General features: G+C 49.8%; 1 long non-coding RNA gene across 1 annotated transcript in view; it reads right to left on the reverse strand.

The window, feature by feature from the left end:
* Positions 1-1292: 1292 nt before the first annotated feature.
* LOC147000954 (uncharacterized) overlaps positions 1293-24422 on the reverse strand; it is a 138312-nt gene continuing 115182 nt past the window's right edge. Inside the window, exon 3 of the long non-coding RNA XR_015045390.1 lies at positions 1293-1393. This is a non-coding gene — a long non-coding RNA (uncharacterized LOC147000954). The remainder of the gene's footprint in view (positions 1394-24422) is intronic.

Consider the following 24422-nt stretch of genomic DNA (forward strand, 5'->3'; position numbering starts at 1 on the left):
AGCTGCAGGTGGGAGCTCAGTACCTGTGCCCTTGCCACTAGCAGACAACCTCACTTTTTACTCTCAAAGGCCAGGGGCAATGGGTGGTTCTGTTGGTTTTCCTGCTTAACCATGCCCTAGAGTACCCCTTCAGCACTAGCATCCTTTGTCCCCTGGCCTGCCCCAATGCTTTCTTCAGGCTCAGAGAGGCCCATGGACCAGACAGAGCCAATGGGACACAGCCTCCCTGTGCCTGCAGCTCCCAGGAATTCTAAATTGTGCTGTGGCTCTCATGAATCCATCACACTTCCAGATGATGGCTGCTCACTTCTTCCACTTCCTCCTCCTCTACTTCCTCCTTCCCCACTTCCCCCTCCTCCACTTCCTCTTCCTTCACTCCCTCCTCCTTCACTTCCTCCTCCACTTCTTGTCTCTTCTTTTTCTTTCCTTCCTCTTCCCTACTCCTCCTCTCATTGCTCTACTGAAGATAAAATAACCAAGTCTCATAAGAGGTCAGGCTTTTCAGTTTTAATCCATTATGTCACCTCATATCTTCAAAGCTTCTCTGTAATAGACTAGACATGATTTTGTAAACTGTCTAACTTTTTTTTTTTTAGTTATTAGGGTAGGGACACTATTCTCTTATAGATTTTACATTCTAGGTGGAAGCCCTCACTAAGTATGAGTATTAATAAATAATAATTTGTCTTGAGGTTGTATTTACAGGATTTTTAATATATTTATTTTTCACACATTACTTTTATTTACTGAGATCTCTCCCTTCCCTGTGAGTCTTATAACTGTTTGCACATGGAGCTGTTCACATGATGGAAGGACGTCATGCACTAGCAACATCAGAATCATAACTATGAAGTAACAGCCACCATGTGCTGGACACACGGCAGGCAAAGCCAGTAGTGTTTTATACACATGTGATTTCATTCCTCACAACTCAGTGAAATACATACTGGCTATGAGGTGAAGAAGTTTATGCCAGGAGAAATTAAATGACTTGCCCAAGCCACAAGGCTACTTACTACCTGTGTGAAATGTAAGACCTGAGCCTAAGCAGGCTGGATGCAGAAACCACGTTCAACCTTTACATCTTAAGGAGGTGGGAGTGGTGGGGGCATTAAACATTTCCTTAAACTGAGTTGAAAGACTGTCTAGAAGAACTCCACAAGTATCCGATCTGCAGGAGAGCTGCAGTGCACTATGGGTCATCAGCTAACAGACCTGAAGAACAAGCCTGTGGTCTTGAGAAAAAAAAAAAAAGACAAAGACCAAGGTAGGGGACAAGAGATTAAACATACCTTAATCTCCTTTATCAGCAGGCAGCTACTTTGAGTCTGAGAATATGCCTTGTGCTGCTTCCTGGTCAGCCTGGCCATCCCTTCCTTGGGTACCTGGGATCCTGGAAAAGCAGAAATATGTTTTTACTTACACAAGTCTCTATCTCAGACAGATGTGTGGGAAGATAACCAACAGTTCAATCGGCTTCTGCTCTGATGGCCGCCACAGGCTATTTCGGAATTCATCTCTGGGATAGCTGCGATTACTTTCTTTAAAGAGGGATCAAAACATTGACATTCATCCAAGAGCTCTGCTGTGTAACCTGAGAGCAGATGATGTTCATTAATAAGAAATGCACAAGGCACTTACCCTCATGTTCTTAAGATTCCCTCAACATTCCTCGGGAAGTGGGCCCCTTGGCTGTAAGCCCCTCCTTTTATAGAAGGGCTTGTGGCACAGGCTAGCCCTTCCAGGATTACAAACTTAGGCCATATGAATAGACGTTCACCTCTAGGAACAAGAGAAAGGAGGTTCTTCTTGCTTGTGTTTGGATAACTTCTGCAAAGGATCATTGCATTCTGGGCTCTTGGTGGACTTGAAACACTTAGAGTAAGCCCATGGGTGAGTGCTAAGAAGGACTTGGGGGTCCAGGACATGTGACACAGCGTAGGGTCTGGATTTATGTGACCTGCTGGCATCCTTATTTTTGCTGCTGTTAACTGGTACTCTTACCCTCTTCAGCTTCACTCTGACTCTCCTGAGGTCAGGGATGCTAAAGGGCACCACTTAGCAACCAATATACCCAGAAAATACCGGTTGAATGTGTCAATCAAGACATAATCAAAAGGGTAGCCGTGGGATGCCAGTGTCTGTTCATCCTATCTCCATGGGGTGAAGAGATGGTCCTACCCCTTCGCTGAAGTAAGCAATAATTACAACGTGCCTCCCACTGGGATGCCAGCAGCTAGAGGCTCAAATACTTTATGGGTCTGCTAGCAAGGCAGGATCCCATACAGAACTCCTAACAATGGGGCAGAAACAGTAGATTGTGGTGCTGTGGGACCTGAATTAACTACTCGGCAGCCTCTACCTCTATCTCTGCTTCCTTTAGCGGTCACATGCCTGTTCTTGCTTCCTTTCTCTTGCTGTGAGGAAGCACTCTGACAGAAAGCAACTTGTGAGGTGGAAAGGGTTTATTTGGCTGCTTTCACGTTCCAGTTCATCACTGGAACTCAAGGAAGTGGGAACTCAAGGAAGAGCGTGAGGTAGAAACCACATGGGAATACTGCCTGATGGCTGGCTCACTAACTTTCTCACGGGCTCACCTTCAGCCAGCTCTACTTCTCAGGACCACCTGGCCAGGGAATGGGGCCGTCCACAGTGGACTGAGTCGTCCTATGTTGACAACAATCAAGACAATCCCCCACAGGCATACACATAGGGCAGTCTGATTTAGGCAATCTTCCCATTAAGACTTCATCCTAAGGTGACTCCAGTCTGTGTCAGGTTGACAATGGCTAAGAGAAGGCAAACTCAAAGTGTGGCTGAAAGAATTGAATGAGATGCTATCAATAAAGAACTCACACTAAAATACACCCAGGGCTCTAACAGTAAGCCAGGAGAACGAAGTGCATTCTAAATGCTGAAAATGCTCTCGTCTAGAGCACAAAGTGCATGGGCTACACCAAAGAGAGCTGAAACTCACAGTAAGCAGCCCACCTGGATATTTGGCCTGACACCATGACCTCAGCCTGGAAATGAGGCTAGTGGGGATCTGGGGAACCCTATGCAGGGTACGTACATTGAGACAAGAGGATAAGGCCACTGTTGTGTCGTTCCCAATACAGCCTTGTTGACACGCCTAGCCTCTCATAATTGCACTCCCTCTTGCTGGATGCTAGGAGGATCAGAGTCTAACTTACAGCCTTGTTCCACCAGGGGCATATGCACTCAGTGTTTACCATACTGCAGGGCAGAGGCATGGCTGCCTTGGTATTGCCCTTCCTCACCATGTTCACAGACCTACAGACACATACCAATTACTTCCCTGGCAGGGAGCCCTTGGCTTAGCTTCCTTTTTCCTCATCCCCGTGTTTTCTTATTCAGTGTCTGTCCTACTACATGTATTTCTCGGACTGCTTCCGATCCTATTCTGTGTGAAGTGAGGCACAAGTAAGAAGAGCGAAGAGAGCCTGGTACCTGTGAAGGAGCCATGGAAGCAGCTTTCCCACAGCCTTGGCGGTGGAAGGCTCTGCTGAGCTTTCCTGCCCCATCCACCTCTGGGAAGATACTGGCAGTGAAGGTCCTGTTTGTCCTTAAGAGGCCTTGCTACCAGGCTGCTCCCAGGATTGTATTACCTCCAGGCCCCCCGCAGAAAGGTTGCCTAGCAACACCTACCAGCTTCATGCCTCTAAATCCCTCATTTGTGTCTTACATGCAAGCAGCACACTCTTCCCTGACCCTGGACAGCAGCCAGCCCTCCCACACCACTCTCTCCAGAGCAGGGCTGAGCCTCTCGTCTGGACAGGTAGAAACCCGGGGCCGGACCTTGCTCCCTTCTGGAGCGAGACTCCAGTCTGTTGAACATAAGCAGAGATAAGCAAGCAGACGCTCTGAAGCTTTGGGAGCCGCCATGCATGTGCTAGGGGGGCAGCAGAGAAAGAAAAGAGGGTAGCCAAAGCTTGAACCCCAAACAGCCATTCCAGTACCTGCCACCTCATTCAGGCAGTGTTTTGTTCAGAAGGTTCAAAAGCAAGCAGGCCTGGGAATGAATGGAGGCGTATGTAAGATGGCGTCTCAATGGTGGGAAAAATAAACACAGTATTCTAAAACAAGACAGTGTTACACATCTGTGGAAGCAGAGACAAGAAGCCATGTGGGGGAAGAGAGCTTTGCAATATGCAGATTTCACCTTGCAAATCTCAAGGAGCTGTGGGGGGCTGCAGGGAGAACCCCAGTCATATACAGTAGACCCAGGTGTAGATGAGCTCTTGCTAATGCCTTTTCATGTAAGAAGTTTGCCAGGCTGCCATCTTGCTGCCAGGACTCCAGATTCACCCTGCCCCACCAGGCATCCTCTGGATTGGATTAACTTGGGCAATATTGGAGGAGGCCAAGGTCTCCAAAGGAAAGTGTCTTTCCTCTTGTCACCTGGAGGAGATGCTGTTCTCTCTCCTGCTGGTCCTAAAGTTAGCCAACGCCATCTGGCCTCTGTCTCCCAGCCAAAAGTTAAAACTCTAAACATTACGCACATAAAAAGCTAAAGAGTCATTTTAGCTCTCTATGACGAAATCTATTTTCAATAATAAAATGAAGACCAGACAAGGAGAGAAGGCCAAACCAAGAAAACTCCAGAGCTCTGCTGTCCACCATGGCCCCCCGCTGGCCACTTAGATCTGATTACATTGAAATTTAATTAAACTCCAATAGCATTTAAAAACTCAAGCCCTTTTAGCTCACCAGCTGCAGAGACTATTTCAAAACCTGAAGCACCCTGCCAGACTAGTGGTTATCACACCAGAAATGTATAAGGTTCTACTGGCTGGATGATACTCTGTGGGAACATTCTGTGAATGGGCTGGGGTCACAGTGTCCTGGTGACAGGCCCTGTTGGATGCCCACGTGTCCCTGACCATGGTTCTAACCTGAGCCAAGTCTCCAGTTAGAGAAAAACTCTGCAGCTGAAGCCCAAGCTATTCTGGAACTTGTTCCACCATTAATTCTCTCGTTCTGAGGTGAGAAAGAACCTACATCCTCTCTCTCTGAAGAAAAAATATTCCTGTGCTGCTTTGTGGCACAGTGAGCAGAATGCCCCACCTCCCCCCAGTAAATGTATGCTTCCCCAGGGCTTGTGAGTGTGAACGTATTTAGAAAAAGTCTCTACAGAAGTACTTAATGAATGCTCATAAGACCTAGGCCATGCTGATATACACAGTTGTCCCAAATCTTGAGACCTAGGCCACAATGATGCATACAGGTGTCCCAGGTCTTGAGATCCAAAGTATGCTGATGTGTACAGTTGTCCTAGTCCTTAAGATCTAGACTACGCTGATGCACACAGTTGTATAAGGTCTATTGTACACACTGGTCCTTAAGTCCAATGACAAGTGTCTTCAGAAGAGGGAAAGGCATAGACCAAGTGCAAGCAAGAGGCTCCAACACCTGGAGCTAGGCAGCTCGGAGCCAAGGAATGATGGCCGACAGCCACAGTGAGCCTGGGGCAGATCACTGCCCAGAGCTTCCATAAAGCAAAGCGCTGCCAACACCTCAACATTTGACTTTTGGCTTCCGGACAAGGGCATAAGAGATGGTTGTTTTTGTGGCAATTCCTTGTAATAAATCCTAGGAGTCTCCTATAAGAAGTTAATGGTAAATGAAAAGTAATGGGTTTCCTCTTCCCATACAGACATGGTCAGCATCTTGCCTGGCCCTGGCTGTAGGGTCCACAGCATGAGCATAGACGCAGGCAGTAGATGAGTCTTGGTGCCTGCCTATAACTCCCATACCTGATCTGCATGTGCCAAGATGAAGCATCTGTGAGGAGTGACAGAGGGGAGAGCTTGGGCACCATGGGGCTTGCTCTGTGGCTCCCTCTCCCCCACTCTGCTGTAGAGGAGCTGCAACCTCTACAGACTAGACTCTAAAGCAGAGAGTATCTCACCTCTGCTCCCCAAGGCCCTTGGCTCACCATGACTCCCTCCTGTGCACCGTCCTCACTAGCATGCATACATCACTTCTCCTCCCTCTCCTGCTGGCCTCTTTCCAATTCTCACTCCATGATTCACCTCAAAACCCACCTCCTTCAGGAATCTCCTCAGACCATCCATTCAGTGGGACAGCCTCATGACAGGGCAGCGATCCTGAATTCTAGGCTTGCTCCTGCCACATCCTTACTGTAACACATATACACATGTGCATGCGCATGCACTCATGCACACACACACACACCCCGCCCAGAGCCTCTCCCTCTCCTAGGCCTCAGTATCCCCACCTGCAGTGTGACAAAGGAGGGCTGTGATCCAGCTCTTGTGAAGCAAGTTCCCAGTTCTGCACTATTCATCCCATCCCCATAACATACTAAGTAACGCCATTAGTAATGGCAACAATAACAAAAACTGGCAATTACAGAGCTGCTCATGATGTTAAATGCTTTACAGGTAAGATCACACCAAACCAATGCTCAGGGGTGGACAAGAGAGGATGCCTTCTAGCCAAGCACCAGACTCCCAGAAGCCCACGCTCCTGGCCACACCCAGCTCCGGCCTTAGCATAGCTCCACAGCACAGCAAATGTAGAGAGAGGCTGTCAAAGAACCGAGAAGAGGAAACCATGTTTAGAAGGTCTTTAGATTTGAATGGGACCCTCCAAGGCCCAGAACTTTGGAAAGAAATTAGAGTTCTAAATCTAAGGGCCACCAGCCATAAGCAGGCCTGGGTATACATGTCAATCCCCTATGTCAGGGGACCTGATCTTCTCCTGTTCTCTTGCCTGAGCGCTCTATCTCATGGGGAAGTCACAAGCCATAGGACCAACAGCACTAGCCCCAATGTCAACACTGGCTACGTGTCAGGAAGCCACTGGACCCCTCGTGAGTCTCCTGGGGTGACCACTCCCTTCCACCTTGGCTGACTTCCCAGGTGACTCCATTTCGTTGCTGCTTGCTATTGTAAGCAACCTGATCCCAGAAGCTTGAAGAAGGTATGGTAGACCCAGCTGGAGAGGACAGGATGGCTGTGCCTGGCCCTGCCCTTCATACCCTACAGAGAAGAGTCACTTACTCACACCACTCCGCCCCCATTCCTCCACTGGGGCTCAGGGCTTGAAGTCAGCTCTGGAAGCTTCAGCCATTGTGGCCACAGGGACTCTTTAGAGCTTATTGGCCTCTTCCTAGCCAAGATGGCAGACTTCTGGCATGGCCAGAGTGGCAGAAGGAGGGAGCCTCACACATTAGCTCAAATAAAAATAATGCCAGGAGACTAAGTGCTCTGCGTGATCATTGGACTTGGTGTTTTCTAAGCCTATGGTACTGGCAGCCATGGGCAAGTGGCCTGCCAGCTGCTGATCCATCACTCCCCAGAATACACATGACTTTATTAAGCTGACATGAGTCACTCCCTTGCCTCCTTCCTTAGCATTATCATGAAAATGCATGGCTCAATCATTTCTTCAGGGCCTGTAGGTGCTAGAGAAGTAACAAAGATTTCTGTCAACCAACAGGATGCCTGGGCAAGGCCAGGGGCTCCCGGACATTAGAGACTCGGGCGTGGACTGGCGTATAACACGCTCAGCATTGATGGGCACCAGGCATTTGCACACAAACCAGGGGTGTCACAGCAGGGAGGCAAGGAAAGTCATGTATACCTTGGCACACAGGCCTCTGGTCACTCGCTGCTAAGAGACTTCTAGAAGTCTGTAAAGTGATTGCTATCTCTGTATTCCTTCCCTTACTGGGAAGTTTGGAGCAGTTAATCTACTTGTGGCTGCTTCTACTGTTGCTTACTCCAGGAGCTTCTGTGTTAAGCAAAAAGCTAATAATGGCATTCCCCAGAGAGCCCAGTGCCATGTGTCTGCTCAGAGAGTGATCGCCAATGCCCTGCTGAACCTGGGGAGCCTTCTGTCAGTCCTCACCCAGATACTGGGAATGTGGACATCCCTGTTGTTCCACAGCAGAAGACAAGTTGACCCCAGGCCTTCATCCTGGGCCTATTGCCCACCTAGACTCCCAACACCAGCTTCAGGGCTCCTCCCTGGACATCCCTGGCTGTACCCTTTCTCCAGAGCTGCTCTTCTCAGGTTCTTTGACCTATACATCTTGAACACACCTCCAACCTCTGGCCCTTCTCTTTCTCCAAAGACCTAAGGATTACAAGAAATAGCTTCTTCCCTAAGGCCTGGATTGCCCCAACCACTCATCCCATATTCCTTGAGGATAAGGTCTAAGACTGTCCCAGGCTAGACTCTCCTAATTCCCTAACAGATGTCTTCTGTCATCTCCAGAGATGCCATCTGCAGAATCAGAGCCGAGCAGCGAGTGCTCTGAGAAAAGTCATATGCACCAGAACCTATAGGCATTCTGCTCAAATTGAGCAATGGAACGGCTGTGTGCCACATGCATCAGATCTGTATTGTTGAACATTTACTGAAAGCCTGGGCGTGCCAGGTCATCTCCTTCGGTCTACTGTCTACGCCACACTTCAATTAGGCAACCCTCCACCTCCACCTCCACCTTCACCTCAGGGCAGAAGGAGGTCAACTGTTGCAGAGGGAGGGGTTGAGGGACCCCTGCTGAGGCTTGGGAGTTGCTGGGTGTGAGGGACAGAACAGAGCCCAGTGGCTGCTCCCAGAGAAGGAACTTCCCTGGAGTTCAACCTCCCCATTCCAAGATTCCCTAGGTCCCCTTCCAGGTTTCATCTCTGATGTCGGAAAACCAATGAATGAATATAAACCCAGGGTGGGAGGGCAGCAGTGGTCCTCCACATGCCAGCAGGTAACAGGTAACTGGAGGGGTGTCCTTTGCCAGGCACTCAGGAACCCGATGGACCACTTCTACCTGGAGGAAACAGCACACACAAGCCATAGGGACAAAGTTCGGGTGACTATACTATAGGTGACTTATTTTCCCTTCTATTTGTTAAATGTGATTTAAATTTAAAATGGGACAAGAGAGCAAATATCAAATGTGGACAAAAAAGGGGGAAAACATTTTAAAGGAGAGAGAGGAGGCAAAGGGAGAGAAAATCTGACATAAGGAAGATGGGGTTAGAAGAAGCCTTAGGGTATGTAAGGATGCTCACCTCCTGAGGGGTACCTCCGGCTCACATTCTCTACAGAAGGGATGTGAGCTTATTGACTGGCAGGGTCTGAAGCACCTGGGGCCTCCCTACCATCTAAGTCAGAGACAAGGACAGGGACAGAGCCCTCTAGCACAAGCTACTATTCAGAATGAGGAAAGTCCAACCAGAAATGGACAGCCAGCCACCTAACCACCTTCAGAGTCCCAGACCTCAGCTGGCACATTAAGCTAAAGCTCTGAGGTTCCCTTGGCAAATTCCTGCATCTATGGACTTATCTACTGATGACAGGAGTATCCCCAGATTCTGACCTTCTGAGACCTGGCCCTTCTCAGGCTTACTCCGACTCTGACCCTGACCACCTCTGGCAACAGAGAACTCCTTTCAGGCAGCAAATCTCATGTCCTGGTCCCATGGACAGTAAGAAAAGCTCTTGCCGCTCTCCTCTCTCTATGCCCCTCCTGTAGGCTTCACACACTGTGACTCCACTGCAGACACAGACATGCAACTACAAAGAGGCAGGATGGTCAATGACTTTCCACAACCCAGTCAGTGATGTCTGCCTAGTCTCTCCCTCTAACGAAAGAACAAGAAGGGCCCAGGAAGTAACAAACGGGTCATGGTGGGGGCCGATTACACATGCTAATAACAAATTTGTGCTGGGCCAGGAGTCACCCAGATGGAAGAGGGGATTTATGGCCCAAACCTGATTTCTCAGAATCCAGCGAACTCAGGGACAGAGAAGCAAAACCTGACAGAAGACTCCCCAGGTCTCACAGGGAACCCGTGTGTCTGAGGGCTTCGGCCTCGCCTGCTTGCTGTACTTTATTGCCGGCAGAGAGATGGGAAATTTATTGCTTTACAAATCATACCATCCGCAGCATAAATGAACTGTCTGGCCGCGGCACGCTCGAACCCAGATGATTTGCAAAATGTCTAATGGTAAGCGGGGTTATGCTATCTGCTTACGGCCTCTGAGACAAAAGGCAAGCCGTGACGTGGAGCATCTGCGCAGTGTAACTCGAGGTCGGCAAATTGGCTGTGACTCATAAATGTTGGCTCAGCAGCATTACATAACTCAATGCGCTCCATCAGGGACTCAGAGGAGCAGAGAGCTGGCCCTGACAAGGCTGCAGATGACAAGCAGGGTACCGCCAGCAGGTTTGAGGGCCCGAGGTCATGGCCAGGCTGAGTTCCAGAGCCTGGTTAGTCCCGGGGTCTGCTAGCTGTCAGGAGGCTGGGCCTACCCCAAGGCCTGCCAGGAATTGCCTTTCTGCTCCGAGTTCCCCAAACTTAGGCTGGGGGAGAAGGTGTTGAAATTCGTGACAGGAGTTAGTCAAGGGTCACAGCCCATGGGGTGGCAACCCTTTGCTGACTGGCCCAGCTGGTGACAGGCTCAGCTCAGTGCCTGGGACTTTGGGTATCACCAGAAAAGAGGGGAAAGCACACATAGTTTACAAAGGAAAATAAGCAAGGCACTCTGCTTCAGGTTCACGCCGTGGTGGTACAGGACCCGAACCCAGGCTATTGGAGTCTTGCTCTCCTGCATCTAGGATACACTGACAGTTTACAGTCACCATCTTCACAAAGCCCTCAGAGCAACCTGGGAGATATGGAGCTCACTCCGATTTTAAAGTTGAGCAGACTGAGGCTTGGAAGAATCAAAGCGGCTCAGTCAGGTTCACATAGCAGGACAGCGGGGCATAGCTGAGCCAAGCTAAATACAAGCTCGGGTTTTATTGTGAACCCCCCAACTTTTTCCTTCTGTATTTCTCACATTACGCCCCCCACCTCCAATCCAGGTGTGCTTTTGGTCACCACCTCTCACTGTCAATGATGCCCAAGAGAGATGAGGTGGAGCCTCTCCAGGAACCCAGGAGAGTCTGCATGGAAGGCGAATAGGCCAGCCTATTCCTTAAGCCAGGCTTAGACGGACATGCTAGGATGCAAGCCAAGCTCTGCCACGGCCCAGTCATGTAGCAGAACGGTGCTCCAAATGCAAGGCGCCCACACTGGTTCTAGGCCTCAGATGACGTTCCCAGGACGGTAGAGAAGCAGTAGAACTGGTCTTTTACAGATGAGCCACGGGGACCAGCCTCAACCCAAAATTCAGGCTTAGAGTATAGCTCTGGCAAAAGCTAACCTTGTGTCGATTCTTAACCCGGTAAAGTCTTTAGCCAAAAGCGAAAGCAAAATTTTCCGGATGTTGATTTTTAACAGGGGGAATGGTTTGAAAACACTGCCATCTGTAAAACTGACCGAACTGTCTTGATGATGTTCACAATAGTGAATATTGACCATGCTACTGGCATTAGAAATAAGAGGCTAGTTACTGAATACTCATACATACAAACAAGTACATACATACATACATACATACATACCAATCTCCCTTATTTTGTAAGAAATATGCTTGGCCCTAGATAGCCTTTCCTCCCTCCCACCCTCCCTACCTCCCTCCTCCTTCTTCCCTCCCCCCTCTCCTCCCCTCCCTCTCTCCTTCCTCCTCCCTCTCTCCTCTCTCTTCCCTCCTTCCCTCCTCCCTCCTTCCTTCTCCCCTCCTTCCTTCCTCCCTCCCCTCATGCGTTCATTCACCTACCTACCTGTTCCACAGAGCTAATTGTTCCCATCTCAGGTTTGATCCAGAGAGAGAGTCCATGGGACTTTTCAAGCCTGTGTGTCAAATGCCAGATGCAGATTACGCCCCACGATCTCTGGAGAAGCTTAAATTCAGCTAATGGACTTTTTATAGCATGTAAATGTCGCCTCAGTAAGGAAGCCTATTAGACACATAAATAGCACGCACATGCCTACAGTCTGCGCAGGAGGAAGACGGCACCCATGGTCAGCACCGGATCTACCACCAGGAGATGGCATTCCAACCAGGAGCAACCAGTCAGTGTCCCTATCAGAGCCTTCCAGCATATAACTGAGACCATGCATGACAGCTGACAAGGATGCGGTCACGGACAGCCTGGTCTCTTAAGAGGAACTCTCAAAGCCCTAGAAGCTTGGCCTCGGCCTAGACAGGAACCCACAAACAGAATACTAGAGATGTGCACCCAAGCTGGCAGGAGGCATGATTCCTACTTCTGCAAAGAGCCAAGACATGGGGGAAATTTGTTATCTCAAAGGCACACCCTTCAGGAAGCTATATGGTTCCCTGGTGCAGCAGGGACTCTTATGGAGTGATGGGAAGAGGAAGACATACGCATTCCTAAGACAGGGTCCAGCACAGCAGAGGAGACTAGAAGGAACTCAGCCCATGCATGAGACATCGCCTCCCTTCTTAAATCTCACTCTCTGTTTCCTTAACGCATTATACTGTTTGGCAGCAGCCACCAGGAACCCGGGAAGAAGGACAGCCTCTGGAGAGCCTCCATGCCCCTTTAAAGGGCCAAACACAACCACCTGCTCCACAAGTCTTACAAGCTGAGGACACAAGAAACTGGATTAAACAGCTCCAGGGAGCTGAGGGCTTTTCAGTGACTAGACAGTGGGGGATCTAGCAGAGGCATGGAGCTCTCCCCCACAGAGAGACTCAAAATACACTGCTTCTCATTCAGTGTCAAAGGATCCATAAATATCAAAAGCCTCGAGTTTTTGCCATCAAGGACCAGGATATAACTCAGAGTTAAGAGTACTTGCCTATGCTGGGCGTGGTGGCACACGCCTTTAGTCCCAGCACTCGGGAGGCAGAGGCAGGCGGATTTCTGAGTTCGAGGCAAGCCTGGTCTACAAAGTGAGTTCCAGGACAGCCAGGGCTATACAGAGAAACCCTGTCTCAAAACACGCCCCCCCCAAAAAAAAAGAGTACTTGCCTAGCATGTGCAAGGTCCTGATGTCTTCTCCAGCATGTCTATGATTGAATGGCGGGGTATCTGTCAACAGAATTACTCGACAGAAAATGACCAAGACAGTCAGCCATCACTTATCCCTGTCACACACACAGAGGGCATCACATCTACATCCATAAGAAGGTTTGAGATCCCCTCTCTACTGACCCCGGCTGCTGAATAAGTCCAGGCTGCAGAGGTCCAGCTACTGTTTTACAAAGTGCCCAGATGACCGGAGGCTAGGCCAGGATTAGGAGTCACTAGTTTGGGCTGTGTATCCTTGCCTCTGTAAGAGTCTCTGATGGTACTTTCTAGAAGTTCTCTATCTGTGATCAGTGTTTAACTACCCCCTCCTCTGTCATCTGTTTCTGTCTGTCTCTGTCTATGTCTGTCTCTGTCTTTCTGTCTGTCTCCCCCCCCCCCATTTCTCTCTCCATCTCTCTGTGTCTCTCTCTCCATCTGTGTGTGTGTGTCTATCTCTGTGTGTGTCTCCCTGTGTCTTTCTCTGCATGTCTCTGTTTCTCTTCATTTCTCTCTCCCTGTCTCTCTGTATCTCTCTCCATCTCTCTCTGTCTCTCTCTCTCACTTTTTCTCCCTCTATCTGCCTTTCTCTACCTCTTTCCGTCTCTCTTTTTCCATGTCTCTCTCTGTCCCTCTGTCTCTGTCTCTCCCTCTCTCTTCCTCTCCTCCTCTCTGCCTCTCTGTATCTCTCTCTACCTCTCTCTCTGTCTCCCTTTCCATGTCTCTCTCTCTGTCTTGGTCCCTCCCTACTTCCCTGCCTCTTGCTTTCTTGAGACCTCATTGTTTTCGACACTTTTTGACATTCTATCCTTGACATGCTTAGACCCCACTATCAAGGCTCTGGTTCACATACACCCCTAAGCTCATTAGCAGACAGGATGGTCTTTATCTTGCAGCAATCAATCCCCCTGCCTCCGACTCCCCTGTGCTTAGATTCAAGAATTTCTTCGGCAAAGTCCTTTGGAAGGGTAGGTTTGGGCCACTGTGGAAAAGAATGAGAGGAGGGCAGAACCCTGCTGAAACTCCTCTAACCCAAGCTTTTCCAAAGTGCCAGCTCCAGTGCCGGCCACTTCCCCAGCTTGTCACAGCTCCTAGCAATCCAGGGCAGCAGAGACAATGCAGGTCAGGAAAAGTCCAACCATGCAAAAGGGTGGACATGTGATGTAAACCGAGTTCTGCCGACCTACTGGATCTCTGCAAAAGAGCCCTGTGAACTCTTCACTCAACTTCAACCTCAGGTGGGGGTTGGAGGAATGAGTTTGTTCATGCAAGTAATTCCCCAGTGGTCAGTAGTTTATACCACATGCTTTGAAACAATGTAGCCTAAGTCAGGGGAGAAGTTAAATAACTTTTGAGGGGAGAGCCAAGGACTCTCTGTTAACCTGGACAGGCTCCGCAGCCTCCTTTGCAGGCTAGCCAGACCCCCTCCCCAGAGGCTGGGACAAGGCTCTGGCTCTCACACAACCCTGGAGATGCTTGTTAGCAGACAGTGGCTTCCCTAGCACCCCCCATCAAGAAGACTTGTATTTGTCTCTGGAGAAACCCTTGTCTCCAGCCAGGAACTGGGGTGTACCAGGAAGGGGGCCATCATGGCCGAGCCGATCTAGGAAAGGTATGCAGAACAGGCTCCCTGCTCAAAGATTAGTCCCGGGCAGGAAGTTGTGGGAAGAATCCTTTTAAGAGAAGATTGATGACTGTAGGAATCTTCAAGGGCACCTGGTAAATTCCAGTCCTTCATCCCTCTAATATTTATTGGGCATCCATTACATGCCATGGGCATCCATTGCATGCCAGTTTCACTGTAATAACCTCACCGTCCTAACCTCACGTATGGCAGTGTGTGGACCAGGGGGAATGTGTGGAGGATACCACGGCAACAATCATCACATATGGATGGCCTCTTCTGGGCCTTTCAAGGAGGCTCGGTCACCCTGAGTAAGACGCCACTGACCCAGTTACTCAGATAAGGAAAGGGATGGTCCAGTTGCCCAGCTGTGACTTGGGGATTTGGACTCGGGAAATCCGGCTTTTGTCACTGCTTCCACTTTCGTTGTTATCATCACCTCCGGGTGTCATGACAGGGACAGATTCTATATGATAAAAGTGTATGAGCTGCCATTTCTCTGTCCCAATAAGGATGCCCGAACATGACAGCTTAGAACTGGTATTCAGCATGAAGCTGGGGTCTGAGCCCAGAATTCAAGGTCCCGGCTGCCCTGCCCCAATGGGACTCAGAGACGCTCAGAGAAGCTCTTACACCAATTCTGGTCTTCCTGTGTCTTCTGCTCCCCTCCCTCGCCATTAGCAGTAATCTCTGTTGCTGGGGCGTGTAATCCCTCAACACTCACAAGTTCAAAGCCTGATCCTTATGGCAATGATACTGAGATACTGGACCTTTGAGAGATGGCTAGGCACAGAGAGCACACCTTTATCACAGAGGTGGGGCTGTGGTGATTTGAATGAGATGTCCCTCCTCAGTCTCAGGCATTTGAATACCTGGTCCCCAGTTGGTGGCTGTTTGGAGAGAATGAGAAGGATCTGTCACTTAGAGTCACTGGTCACCTCCACTGTACTCTCTTTGCTTCCTATTTTTTTTAAAAGATTTTATTTTTTATATATACATATATACATATGTATACACACATATATGTATATACATATATACACATACAAATATGTATATACATACACATATACATATATACACTGTAGCTGTCTTCAGACACACCAGAAGAGGGCATCAGTTCCCATTACAGATGGTTGTGAGCCTCCATGTGGTTGCTGGGAATTGAACTCAGGACCTCTGAAAGAGCAGTTGGTATTCTTAAGCACTGGGCCATCTCTCCAGCCCTCCTTAAATTAGGATGAGGGGGCTTAGCTCTGCCCCAGAGCCATGCCTGCCTGCTTGCCTGCTGCCATGCTCCCTGCCTTGATGGCGACAGGCTCATCCCTCTGGAAACGTAAGCCCCTAATAAACCGTTCCTCCTATAAGCTGCCTTGGTCACGCTCTTTTATCACTGCAGTAGAAAGGTAACTAAGATAGGATCTGTTGTTCTTCTAAGGCATGATGGCTTTTGTCAGGTTGGAATGCATGAAGGTCCTTCCTTACCAGATATGGCACCTTGATCTTGGACTTCCCAGCCTGCAGAACTTCCAGTCAAATAATAAATCATTAGCCAGTGGGGATTACCCAATCTGTGGTGATTTATACCTGTAGAAAACAGAGTGAGCCAGTCGCTCATAATCAAAGGAAGGCATACCCAAATGCATTGTCTGCAAACAAGAATCAATTCCGTTGCCTGCTCTCAATAACCCTGCCTCTTCACAGCCTTGTGACAGAGACAGATTCTATATGAGACTTCAGCACATCACCGGGAGATCATGGCCCATAACAATTATCTGCTTTATTTCCAGCATGATACCTATGAAAGAAGCTGTCCTTGGCATCCTGATAACAACTGTCCAGTGCCTTTCTTCCCTTCCATCTTCCTCCTTTCCTGCCCCCAACTCAGGTCCCAGAACCCCAGGAATGAGCAACAGACCCTGACACCTGCAAACAAGATAAGGAAGAAGAAATGCTTTGTACTTTTGCCAGGGTCTTCCCTTATTGATCCTTCCTGTAAGCCAGGCAAGACGGAAATGCTCAAGAGATACAAGGTGACTCCTCTCGGCAAAGAACTGCACCAGCAAGTGCCACCGGGAAAGATGATTCACTTCCAAGTTCCAGACCATGGCACAAATGACCCTAAGTATCCCAGACCCTTTCTGGATCTAATTCCTACCTCCACAGACAGGCACTTCAAGCTGGGTCTTCCTGGATTTTCAGGGCAGCCTAGCAAGTGGCTAAGGAGCAAAGTGGTACCAGAGTGTGGTAATGAGCACACCTGGTCAGCTTGTGCGTGGGACAGAGTGGACCAAGGGTGGGGAAGGCTGCAACAATCCCACACTGCATATCGATACAAGACTAAACTTCTCCCCACAAGTGGTGGCCTTCACAGCCCCCACCCCCACCCCAGGCAAGTTTCCTGTCAATCATCCTAAAGTCAACAGGGACTGGGGAACTGTTGCCTCTGTCGCTTCCTTCCTAGCTGCAGGAAATCTTGGCTCCCTTGAGCCTGAAGTCTGCTTTCCACATGTTGAGGGAAGATCTGGGCAGTTCAGATGAGGCCTGTCCAGTGTCCTGGGAATGGCTATGCTTGGCCCCATCCTATCTAGTTATCTATTAGTCAATCTATTAGTCTATCTATTAGTCAATATTAGCATCCATTGAGAGACCCCCCAGCCTTGCCCCTGCCATGTCTCCGATCCTAAGCCCCTCAGCTATACCTATGAACAAATAAATGTCTTAACCCCACTCAGCTGCATGAGTGTGCCGCCTCTCCCAGCTCTGCTGATGGCCCCAAAGGCAGGGGCCAGACTGGCAGTAGCTGAGCACTTAGGGTAAGCAGAGGCAGACAGAACCTATCCCATCCTTCTAGCATAAGTGGCATGCAGAAGGTATGACAGCCCCCAGGCCACCCTCTCCCCATGAGAACCAGCCAGTGAACACAGGATATAGCGATGAAGGATGGATATGAGTTTCAGCCCCATTGGATCCTTTAGGACGGCCACTGAAGCGGCAAAACTTCAATCTTCTGTGGCTTCATTGTGGGCCGGGACTTAAGTTCTGAGTCACTAGCTCAGCTTCCTGCATGCTCCCTCTCCCTTTCCTTTCTCCTCCCTCAAAGTGCAAGCCCACATCCAATGGTGTACCACCCACCAGGAAGGGCATAGGGCCACAGTCAGGAAAATCAGGCCGAGCTACAGGGGCTCACCTTTAGTGGCATCTCGCACTTCTGAAAAACTAAGTCCTTCGGCTAAACACCCTCACAGGAATCCCCTGAAACACGCAAAACCAAAGGCAGGGTCAGAGGATGTGAAAGGAAGGGGCCAAAGAGCTACTGAGCCCCAGCTTTGCAGGGCACAGAAGTGAGCCTCTGGGCAGTATTAGAGAGATCACTGCCTATCAGGGTCGAGCTATGCATAGCAAGCATTGACTTCCCAGGGCTGTGTGCCAGAGATGTGTCTCGATCTACAGTCCATAGCAAGCTGTGGGGTCCTTCCTGACCCTGAGGCTTCTGTCAAGAGTGACCGAGGTAGATGGCACAGACTTGCTGACACATGGACAACATTTATCATACACATTCTGGTATTCGGTAATCGACACTGTCCCTTGAAGCCTTCGAATCATAGCTGTAACTTCTCCAGACAGACAACCCTCTTTGGCCGACCTGAGGTCCTCCAGCCAACATCGCCCTGCCTCGTCATCTCTCTGCAGTTGCAGTCCCTATAGACAGATCTCCACGTGCTGTGTGCAGTTTTCCCTTCAGCAAGGTGTGGCCCTGGCTCAGCACCATGGACATCACCTGGGAACTTCAGGGAGCTTCGTTCTCAGGCCCCACCCACCTCCTGAATCAGAACCCCCGGGAGTGGAGCTGGGTGGAGCGTACAATCATCCCTGTGGATGACTGTAAGGTAGTCACGTTGACACCACTTCTCTAGAGCCTTGGGGAGACACATACTTCAGGGCAGGGAGGGGTCCCATTCAGACCCTGCCCTGCTTCAGGGACCTTCTTCCCCCAGGTTTGTCCTCCTACTGGCTGATGGTGGAGACTACTTTATGCTGCAGGTTCCCCAGCCCTAAGTGAATGGATAATCTTGAGACGTGCCAGTGGATACCAAATTTTGTTTATCACATAATTTAAATATTAGACCACAAACAGAGATCATATCTCTTTCAGGGACTTCATACTCGGCTGTTTCCAGATGGCAGGCTCTGCTGCCCTGCATCCTGGGCTCTCGGAGCAAATGTTATCCCTCAGACAGCCCCGCCCCGTCCCGACCATTCTATTTGAACCAAAACTCACCTGCTCCATCCTCTGGCCTGGCTACTTATCTTTCCTCTTTACCTGATTCTGGGTTATAGGTTACTCATTTGTGGGTGAGTGGGTGAACTAATGAGTGAGCAAGCAGATGTGTGTGTGTGTGTGTATTTGTGTGTGTGTGCACGCGTGCACGTGCGTACTCCGTTGTTGTTGCTTTTGTGACTACATTATAAACTCTATAAGGACAAAGGTTTCACCTTCTTTATCTGTGCTGTATCTTCCAGTCATATGGCAAAGAATTCAACGAAGGTAACAGGCAAATGACTGCATGTAAATATGAGGACACAAATTAGAGCCTAATATAGCTACCCATATTTATCACCCTGGAACATATTTTTTTAAAGCAAAATTAGAAATTAAATACAAATAAAAACAACATCAAAATCAGCTGGTGAGCTTTGCTAAAGCCAAATGGCCAGGAATGGGTTTAATAATATGTAGGTGATGCCTCCGGCTACATTGCCTTCTGTGTTTTAATTAAATTAATACCAACACAGGGAGCAAATGGCTATGAACAGTTGTATGCCGATGCACAGAGTGATGTTAATAACTTGAAGGCTTTGTTTTCAAGTTCAGGATAACTAGCCCTGGTACAAAACCAAAACCCTGCACATAACAACCCCGAGGCTCCCATGTTAATGAGGGATTACTTGACAACTGTAAAATTGTCTCGTTCACCTCGTGGTGGTACTAAAATCTGCCTTCCACAGATAGTCTACATCTTCGGGATGCCAGCAACCTGTTCTTTTAGCATGCTGCCACGGGCAGATTCAAGATCCATTTGCTATCTGCATGTAACCCAGGCCATCATGAAACAATACCCTGGCTCCTGCACCACACACCCTAATATGCCTTTGCTTCTCTATCAGAAATGATGCAATCAGATTGAACCTCCTTTGTTCGGCAGATTGGGGTTGGTCACCTTGGAGCAAGCAAGGCAACTGAATACACAAATACCTTCATGAAGGACCGGAAGGAATTTTTCTACCATTCAAGTCACAGCTGGGTTCCCAGGTCACTCTGCAAGATGATGACACAAATTTCCAGATAGTTATCAAAATGGAAGTGAGAGGCAGGGCCACCGGTTTCCCTGCCTGTCCCAAGGCCTGGGTGCTTGTTACCAAAGCAAAGCTGTGACATGCCAAAAAGACTTTGCTGGGACCAGGCACAGCCCTACCAGCCAAGCACAACTGTTAAGCCACCACAGAGTCATTAAAAGTTCCAATTGCTGCCATGGGCTCATGGATCATCTCACTAGATTCACACGTTTCAAATGGTCCTGTAGTTCTGCCATCCACACTGGCTCTCCAGGCAGAATGGGTGCCAAAGGTTTAATTAAAAACATTTACGGGTGAAAAACTTACACTTAAGAACATTAGATCCACTCTCTTCAGTGTGGGGTTTATTTTCCTTGCAAATATGGACAAGAGTGCCATGATTTCTGTTTTATGGGGAACTTCTAACCCTTGGGCCACTCAGCTGGGTGGCTGCCAGAGGGTATAGAGCTCTGCAGCAGGGCTGACCTGGGCATCCTGCCCAGGCACTCATCCTGGACTGGCCCCATGCTAGGGGTGACAGCAACATCTCTCCTGTGAGGCTGGTGCCTCATTTGTGTTGGCAAGGGTTTGGGTGGGTCATCTCCCATCACCTACCTCCAAACAGATCTCTGGCAAAACCACAGGCTTAATGGACTCTCTGAGATCTGTTCCCCAGTCTATAGACCCTACAGCTCCTTCACTCTTGTGTCTCCCTCAGCCGTTTGCTGCATGTGCCTAGCAGAGTGGTAGTTGAGAAGAGGAAGGACCTTCCTTGTCCATTCTATACACTGAGTTCTCTCTGAAACTCCAGCTAGGAAAATGAAACATAGACATCTCACCACGTGGACTTCCAGTCAGCCATTACCCTCCAAGGTTGCACACACATGCCTACATATGTAGACACACACAAACACACTCTAACCTGGCACAATCCCTTCTGCCAAGGATGATCTCCAAGGAGGGAAGCTAGGTATGTTGAGAAAGCACTGTCCATCTGTTCATCTCTACTCAGTACTCAGGTAAAAGGTTCTAGGACAGAGTTATGGACACCCAGGCAAAGCCAGGGGCAGCAGACAGGCCAGTCCCAGGACCTGGCTCATGGAGAGAGAAACAGGCTGGAACTAGATCATGAGCCAGTCACAGGGCGACCCACTGCCTTGGTGTGAGAGTAGGTGGAGAATGACCCCTACCCCAGGCCTGCAGGACATGGCTCCCAGCATGCATGCATGTGCCTTGCCCAAGTCCAGGAGTCTTCCATGATGCACGGGGCCAGTGTTTCGATGGCAGACCTGATTTCCAGCTCTAGGACACCAAGAGCCTGGGTCCCCAGGGGAAGAGGGGCTTTTCCACATCCACCCCAGCATGGCTCAACTCCTGATGAAGAAGCCAGGTCAGCATCCATCTACATCTTAGCTAGCCGCCATATTCTTTTCATATCTCTTCTATTTGTTCTCTGAGAAGCAGGCTGATGGTTACTAACGAGAAAGGTTTAGAAGTGAGAGGTGTGTGCAGGCTGCTTAGGCACCTGCCCTGTGTTCCCAGGACCCTAAGCCAGAAGGCTGAGAGAGAAGACATGCAATCCAGCCCTTGAACGACATCCCTGACCGCATAGGGCCTCTGTCAGGTGAGAGATGAGGCTTTGACTTGGAGACTGTGGCAGAAGGTTAGAGACTGGCTATGGGACTCACTAGCATAGGGACAAGTGACCTACCATGCTATGCCCCTCATTAAGCATCCTCCTTCATTCCCTCCCTCCTCTGACAAGGTCACCAATTATAAGATGCCATTCCCAACTGGCAGATGGGCAGCCATGAGACTCGGAGGGAAGCCCAGATACTTGCCCTCATCCAGCCAGCAGGGTGCTCCACACTCCTGAGCCATGGCCTCTGCAGTAAAGCAGACAGCTCCCTACAGATCTGAGAGACCCATACAGGGACACTGACTAAACCTGGTGGTCCTTCCTGGGGCCACTGTCCCAAGCCAGCCCTCTCTCCAGGATACTGGAAGTCATGTAGAGTCAGCCCACCCAATCCCACCTTGCTCTACCCCAACTCTGGCTCTAGCTACTCAGACATATTCTGTTCACGCTGCCTCTGCCTCCTCTGAGTACCTCAGTGGGTGTAGCAGAGCAAACACAACCTCCTCCTGGCCTAGGGCCTGCCATCTTGGCCTCCCCTGGCACCTCTTCCTGCTGAGTCACTCTGCCTCATGAAGGAAGACAACACGAGCACAACCACAGCCACATGGCTCTCGTACAACTTGGCACCAGGTCTGGAGTGGACTCGGGATGTTTTTGTGAGCCCCACCCAAAGGCAGGTCTCTACATAGGCACATGCCTCGTACCTGAATATTAGCGGCTGTGTGTGGTGGGGTGTTCCTGAAAGGGACACAGGCCTGACAGTACGACAGTGTGGCTTTCATAAGCTCTCCTATCCAGAGGCCTCTGTTCGGACCACAGAAAAGTCCTGGGACCTGAACACACTGGCTGGGGGAACAAGATCTGATTTTCCTCTCTGCCACCAACTCACCGTGAGTTAGGGAAGTCTCTGCTCTTCTCTGGTGACTACACACAGTTGGTGTCTACACATAAGAGAACATGGGTAACTTCCCAACTTAGTTCTTACAAACTGAGTTTTTAGGTTTTCTCAGGGACCATTCATTACCATGTTCCTCGGCAGAAACTTGCCTGTGGCTGCTATGGGCCTGGTAACCCACAGGGCCGGGCAAGTGTTTCCCTTCCTAAGAGAGAACTCAGACCTCACCTCACCCTTTCTTCCTACTCAGGGCCTTCCAGGAAGCTCCAGAAGGAGAGACCTTGCCCAAATCAGCGATCCCTCTCCCTGGGCAGGGCAGGGTGAGGCAAACGAGGCCAGACAAGTGGAAAAGCCACCAATCAACCTGTGGGCACTGGCAGAGACTCAGGGGCAGGTCTTACCCCATAGGGAGGGAAGTGCATCATAGGTGATCTTGGGCCTCAGTCCAGTCCTGAGGGGTGGAGCAGGCAGGGTTTTAGAAGTCACCAAAGCCACAGAAGCCCAGGGCCCAGGTAGGCTGAGGTTGAGCCAGACATCTGGCCAGAAGGTGCCGTGGTTTGGCTTAAGAGAGGGTACTGCCCTGCCTATCCCTTGTCCATTCTCAGCAGGACCCAAGCAAAAAAACAGCCCAGAGCCCCATGCCCTGTAAGTTAGCATGATGCACCAAGTACAATATCCAAAAAGCTACAATGACAGTTGTGTGCCAACGCTCAGTGGCATTAAAATCAAGAGGAACAAGAGCCAAGGTTACCCATTGTCCTTAGTGTGGGCCAGCAGAGCCATGGGGCCAGGCTGATGCTCCGTATGGAGCAAGGTAAGACGCCCAGGCTGCTTCCCTGCGGGTCCAAAGCTGTCCTGGAAGGGCAGATGGATGAACACACCCTGGTATGCTCTGTGAGCCTCTTGGTCCTAAATTCCCAACCACATTTCTTTCCAAGAAAGAGAAAAACATTTCCAACTAAATATTCCTAGATTATTTCTTAGGGGAATATATGCTGTTTTTAACTCGTTGGACTGGATATCCGCAAGGAAAGGTTCCCATCTGAAACCAATCTAGGTCCAGCCTGACCTCAGAGGGCAAAGTGGGCTGGGAGCTCCAAGGTCTTTGCTTGCAAAAGCTTCTCACTAAGAAATGTGCTTTCAGACACCACAGACAGAAAGATGTTCACGTTGCCAAGTACACGGAGCCCTGGCTCGGCGTCAACTGTCCCTAAGAGTAGACAGATATGCTCTCGTCACTCTACCTCCCTCCTGACACCCCTGTCCTCAGTGTCCTGCAGCACCCTGCAGTCCAGAGTCAGGGCAGCCAGATCGATCAGGGGCCATCCGAACACTGTCCTGCCGCTCACGACACCTGGCAGTCAGTCTTCTCCCCCTTCAAGATGCTTCCAGTCAGCCACAGCCATGGTGTGAATAGTAACACCACACACGCAAAGCAAGCGCTTCAAATTGGGGCGTTATTGTACTTCACCCTGTTTTGTTTCACCCTCTCTCCCATTTTTCCGCTGGAGACCTGTTTGTCAAATCACACTACACACGCCTGGATGAAGTCTTCGACACTCTGGACCTAGCCTCCCAGCGCTCCCAGCCTCCTGCCTTGCCATTTCCTGTCTTACTCCACAACTGTCCAACTTCCTTCCACTCTTGCCACACCCCCCAGATCTCTACCTCAGCCTCCTGCCTCAGCCCTTCCTTCCCAGGCACCAGAGTGTAAGTGTGCGCTATTTAGACCCAGCTACGTGACCACAGCCGGTCACCTGCCTTCTCTGTCCCCTCACTCTAACTACAGGGTCTCGGCACAGTGCCCGCCCTGAGGCCGTCCTTCAACAGTTCTGTTCTCTAGGGGAGACTGCTCTACTAAGACACAGTCCTGGTGACTGGAGTCTGGTGGCTAAAACCAGAGTCCCCTCTGTAGGTGTGCAAGAAGATCCTTCAGAATCAAGTCACCAGGGCCTGACATATTCCCACCCCAAGGCCGGTAGACCACACACTCCCTCCTTTCTGCTTC

This window comes from Mus caroli, unplaced genomic scaffold (assembly GCF_978045245.1).
Source record: "Mus caroli unplaced genomic scaffold, Mus_caroli_1 scaffold_15, whole genome shotgun sequence".
Classification (NCBI taxonomy): Eukaryota; Metazoa; Chordata; class Mammalia; order Rodentia; family Muridae; genus Mus; species Mus caroli.